The 5,784-nt window shown below is 45.9% G+C and overlaps 1 non-coding gene across 1 annotated transcript; it reads left to right on the top strand.

The window, feature by feature from the left end:
* Positions 1–4,054: 4,054 nt before the first annotated feature.
* TRNAD-GUC (transfer RNA aspartic acid (anticodon GUC)) lies at positions 4,055–4,127 on the top strand. The gene has a single exon. It is a non-coding gene; the product is annotated as a tRNA-Asp (tRNA).
* The last annotated feature ends 1,657 nt before the right edge of the window (positions 4,128–5,784 follow it).

Genomic DNA, 5,784 nt, shown 5'->3' with positions numbered 1-5,784 from the left:
GAACCGAACAGACAAGGGAGGGAGACTAGGGAAACTTCTTACATAGAGGTGATGTCGCCATGTCACCCTCCATGGTCTGAGCTACAGACACCGAAGGATCCACATGAACTCTTCTATCGCTCTTCTCCTGCACCCAGGCTAAGTAAGCACTTTCCTCCTTCCCCCATCTCTCTCTTGGTGAGGAAATTCTGAAAATGAGGGAAGGGATTGGAAACCTCATCCTCAGAATGCTTGAAGGACCTAGAAGTGTGGATTTGGGGACAGACGTCTGTAAGTACCATTGAAGGTAAGTCTGTGTCAAATATGACAAAACAGATGTCTTTAAATGTCTCTGTTTAACTCAACTGATGAGTATTTATTCTATTTGAATCTGATAACACAAATGTCGAAGAAGAAAAACCATGGGCGTGGTTCTTTTATTTCTTAATGGCTAGGCTGGGTCTTTGTTGCTGTGCGTGGGCCTTCTCTAGCTGTGGCGAGTGGGGGCTGCTCTCTAGTTGCAGAGTACGGGCTCATCATTGCGGTGGCTTCTCTCGTTGCAGAGCACAGACTCTAGGGCACATGGACTTCAGTAGTTGCAGTTCGTGGGCTTTAGAGCATGGGCTCAGTAGTTGTGGGGTATAGGCCTAGTGGCTGCTTAGTGGCCTCACAGTATGTGGGATCTTCCTGGGCCAGGGATGGAACCAGTGTCCCCTGAATTGATAGACAATGGATTCTTAACCACTGGACCACCAGGGAAATTCAGCATTTTAATTTTTTTTAAGAGCTACATTTTGAACATGTCTCCATCCTTGAGAGGTAAGTGGTTATCTACACAAAAACCTACCTACAGATTTACCATTGGAATTAGAATCGGGCCAGGAGAACATAGCTGTATGACTGGGTCACAAAACCCAGTTAATTAATTAGTTGAAGAAGGCAGCTTTCAGACCAAATAATGTTAAGTGTATTATTTAATAGATGGGCAATAGAGGGTGGTGGTTAAGCAAGTGGAGTTATACGAAATGAAAGTTGCTCAGTTGTATCCGACTCTTTGTGACCCCATGGACTGTAGCCTGTCAGGCTCCTCTGTCCATGGGATTCTCCAGGCAAGAATCCTGGAGTCGGTAGCTGTTCCCTTCTCCAGGGGATCTTCCCAACACAGGGATTGAACCCCGGTCTCCTGTGGATTCTTTACCATCTAAGCCACCAGGGAAGCCCAAGAATACTGGGCTGGGTAGCCTATCCTTTCTCCAGGGGATCTTTCCAACCCAGGAATTGAACTGGGGTCTCCTGCATTACAGGCAGATTCTTTACCAGCTGAGTTGCTAGGGAAGCCCGAGGAGCTATATGACCTGGGTTCAAATCCTAGCTCCTCTACGCCAGGGTGGAATCAAGGCAAATCAGTCAAGAACTGTTCTGTGCCTTGGTATACTTTTCTATGAAAAGGAGCTAATTTGTTGGGATGAAAGGCATTAATATCAATAGTTGGGTGTTAGAACAATGCCTGGTATAGAAAACATGTTTGATGAACAGTAGTGCTTTTTTTAAATAATGTACCCACTCCTGGTATTCATTCATCACATTGCCATCTACAAGGCACATCGTTCACTTGTCCTCACAATTTTCCAGAGTGTTCTTTCCTGTAGACAGACGAGTAAATTGAGGTTCCGAGAGGACCGTGGTGACAGAGGAAGGCAGTCAGTCCAGGTGGAGGGGCTTGCATAGCAGACCTAAAGAGGGTACCAAGTCCAGCCAGGCCAAGTTAGCCCTCCAGGAATCATGCTGGATGGAGAGCTTTGAGGGTTCAGTGTGGGAGCAGTCATGTTAGCTGGAGAGTCATTTCTTTCCTCCACATCAACAAACTTATTTAATGTACACTTGAAATACATCAATGAAAAAACAGTCCTGCCCCCGGTGTATGGTCAGTAGGGAGACAGAGGAGTAAACAGGAAATTACAATAAAGAGAGATAAATGCACTTCTAGGGGAAGTGCTTGGCACCTTGGTAGAATGGGGCAGCCTGCCAGCAAGGGGCCTGGGTGTGTGCAGTGTGGCTCCTCACAGGGGGCCCCCCCTGGAGAGCAGAGCCAGGGATGTGGGGGGGACTATGAGGCAACGGGGCTTGGGAGGGCAGGGAAGCCAGGGCTGCACTGGGGCAGAGGATGGGCAGAATGTGACAAAGGGTCCTGGGGAGACCTGCTGCGGAAAGGGGACCGTGTCCAGGCGAGGAAGAGCATGAGGAAAGCCCAGAGACCAGAGCAGGATGAATTAGGGAAATGTTTGGTGAGCAAGACAAGACACGGCTGGAAACCACGTATAGTGAGTCTTGGAGGTTACTCCTGGCTGGTTTTACTACCAGAAGGAGGGAAACCAGCATTGTTTGGGAGGATGAGTTGATAAACTCAGGTTTCCACCTGGGTGGTTCTGAAAAACAAAGGAGACCAAGAGTTTGACGTCTCTGGCAGGAGGGTGAGCAGCAGTTAAACTTGGAGCGGGTGGGGGTGGGGCAGGAGAAACAAGTCCAGGAGAGAGAGTGAGGCTGCTTGGGGGTGGGCAGGAGGGAGACGTTCCCTCATGTCAAGCACCTCGGGATCACCTCCTTGTGAGACAGAATAGGGACAAAGAGAAACCCAAGAGGTGGGAGAGTGCAGCTATCCGCTCCCAAAGGGATTGGATAAATTTAAGAAATTTACTTTGTAAATAGAAAAACCTACACGCAATTAAAAATGTGCATAGGCACTGGTAGACTGAAAGCAGTTACCCTGGGAGCTGCAGTATAAGGTGAGCTTTGTTTTTCATCTGTGTACTTTTCCATGTTTTCTGTGTCCTAATGAGAATGTGCAACCGCTAAAGTCGATAAAGGACAGAATAAAGGTTATTTGCTCACAAGAGGCGTCTCAGTCTAGAGTCCAATGTCACCAAGAGATCAAAGGCCACCAGGAAGGATTCCCTTTGTGGTCTAGTGGTTAAGAGTCTGCCTCCTAGTGGGGAAGACATGCGTTCAATCCCTGGTCCGAGAAGACCCCACGTGCCTCTGAGCAACTAAGCCAGTGCACCGCAACTACTGAAGCCTGAGCGCCCTACATCTTGTGCTCTGCAACGACGGAAGCCATCTCAACGTGCAGCTCAGGCACCACGACCAAGAGTAGCCCCTGCTCACTGTAACTAGAGGAAGTCTGTGTTGCAACAAAGACACAGAGCAGCCAAAAACAAATAAATACATCAAAAAAAAAAAAAAAAAAAATTCCACCAGGAAGAGTGAGGAACTAGAGGGTCTTCTGGATGTGTCTGTGAGAGGGGCCCCATGGCCTGGAGAGGGAAATTCTGAGGGAGTGAAGGGGTGGAGTCTATGGGGCAAGCTTAAAAAACAGAGTGGAGAGACACATGACAAAGGAAAATATTTGCAGACAAAGGTCAAATCTTCCTAAAATGTAAATTGCCCCTAGAATTTTATAAGGAAAAACACAAACGCCCAGTATAAAAATGAGTTAAGACTAGAAAGCGCTCATAGAAAATGAAATGCAAGGAAAATGTGAATATTTGCTCAGCTTCAGTTTGCAAAAAGAGAAATGCAAATTGCAAGGTCAGAAATCATTTTTCTTCTCTCACATTGTAAATATGCAAAAGTTCGACCACATACTGCCTTGAATGGGGAAATGTGTGCTCAGTGGTTCAGTCATGCCTGACTCTTTGCGACCCTATGGACTGTAGCCTGGCAGGCTCCTCTGTCCATGGACATGTCCTCTTGTCCTGTCCAGGCAAGAATACTAGTGGGTAAACAGACACTCTCGTATTGCTGGTAGGAACTTAGATTGGTATTACCTTTATGGAGGAGAATTTAATATGTATCTGAGTTACGGATCTATATATTCTTGAGCTCAGTAACCCCCTTTTAGAAATTTATCCTATAGAAATATTTCCACTATATAAGATGACATATGGACAGTGTTAACTTTAGCATTATTTATAGTAGGGAAAGGTTGCAAACAACTTAATAAATAGCTGATAAATAAATGATGAGACTTTGCTGCAGTGGAATACTCTGCAGCTGTAATAAATCAAAAGGAGAGACTTCCCTGGTGGTCCAGTGGTTAAGACTCTGCACTGTCAATGCAGAGAGTCCAGGTTTGATCCCTGGGCTAGGAACTAGATCCTGCATGTCACGACTAAGACCCAGCATAGTCGACAACAAAAAAAAAATCATAAGGAAGCTCTCTGTATACTGATAGAAAAATAGCTCCAAGATATGTATCTCCTCCCCCTACCCTTCTCCCCAGGAGCAGCTGTTTTTTCTCTGTGTTTATAACTCTGTTTCTGTTTTTGTTATGTTTGTTCATTTGTTTGTTTAGATTCCACATGTAAGTGGACTCATGCAGTGTTTGTCTCTCTCTGTCTGACTTACTGCATTTGGCGTAATACCAAGTCCGTCCATGTTGTCACAAATGGCCAGATTTCATTCTCTTTTTTGTGGCCAAGTAAACTCCAGTACTTTGGCCACCTCATGCAAAGAGCTGACTCACTGCAGAGTCTTTTCAGACTCTGATGCTGGGAGGGACTGGGGGCAGGAGGAGAAGGGGACGACAGAGGATGAGATGGCTGGATGGCATCACCAACTCGATGGACGTGGGTTTGAGTGAACTCCGGGAGTTGGTGATGGACAGGGAGGCCTGGCGTGCTGCAATTCATGGGGTCACAAAGAGTCGGACACGACTGAGCGACTGAACTGAACTGAACTGAATACTCCATTGTATGTATATAGTCTCTTGACCGTAACAATTTCTCGTACTTGCCTTGTTTTTGACGATGTTGACAGTTTGAAGGAGTATTGGTCAGGAGTTTTGCATAATGTCCCGCAAGTGAGATTTGTCTGCTATTTTTCTTACGATTAGACTGGAGCCTCATCTTTAAACTAAATATCTAGTATTTATTTATTTACCATTCACTTTTGGTTGCACTGAATGCAGATTTTCCCTGCGTGCAGGTTTTCTCTACTTGCGGCCAGCAGGGGCGACTCTTCGTTGCAGCGCGAAGGCTTCTCTTGTTGTGGAACATGGGCTCTAGAGCACGGGCCCCGGAGTTGTGGCCCACGAGCTCAGTTGCATCCTCGGCATATAGAATCCTCCCGGACCAGGGATTGAATCTGTGTCGCCTACCTTGGCGGGTAGATTCTTAACCACTGAGCCACCAGGGAAGTCCTGGAGTTTGCGGTTTGGGGGAATGAAACCATAGACATAAAATGTCATTCTCATCACATCATATCTAAGAAATATTCTATCCACGTGGTTTTTCTCTCTTGATGTTAACCTTGATCACCTGCCTGAAGTCGAAGGTCCTATTTGTCAGATGTGTCTTTTTTTTTTGGCCACACTGCACCCCTCGTGCGTTCCCACTTCCTCTAAGGGGCCCTCGGCAGTGAAAACACAGAGTCCTAACCACTGAACTGCCAGGGAAGTCCCACATTTCTCTACCTTGAAGGTACTCTTTTCTCTCAGTTTCCACGCTGTCCCTCTTTGGAAGGAAGTCACTATGAGCTGCCCACACTTCAGATGTGGGGAATTACACATCACCTTTCACATATTCCCATCATTGTGTTTTTTGTTTTTGTTACTTTTTTTTTTTTTTAAACATTTCCGTACTTTTTGGCACTCAGGATGCTCTGGGCTCATCCTGTATATTTCTTGTCACACCCTCCACCCTATTCCTAGATTTAGACATTCTTTTCTCCTTTCTCACTTTTCTTGTGATGAGAACTTTTAAGAGCTATAGTCTTGGCTGTTTTCAAATAAACAACACAGTATTATTA

This window comes from Bos javanicus, chromosome 23 (genome assembly GCF_032452875.1).
Source record: "Bos javanicus breed banteng chromosome 23, ARS-OSU_banteng_1.0, whole genome shotgun sequence".
Classification (NCBI taxonomy): domain Eukaryota; kingdom Metazoa; phylum Chordata; class Mammalia; order Artiodactyla; family Bovidae; genus Bos; species Bos javanicus.
Note: the sequence above shows the minus strand (reverse complement) of the source record. Positions and strands in the feature narration are given on the sequence as shown.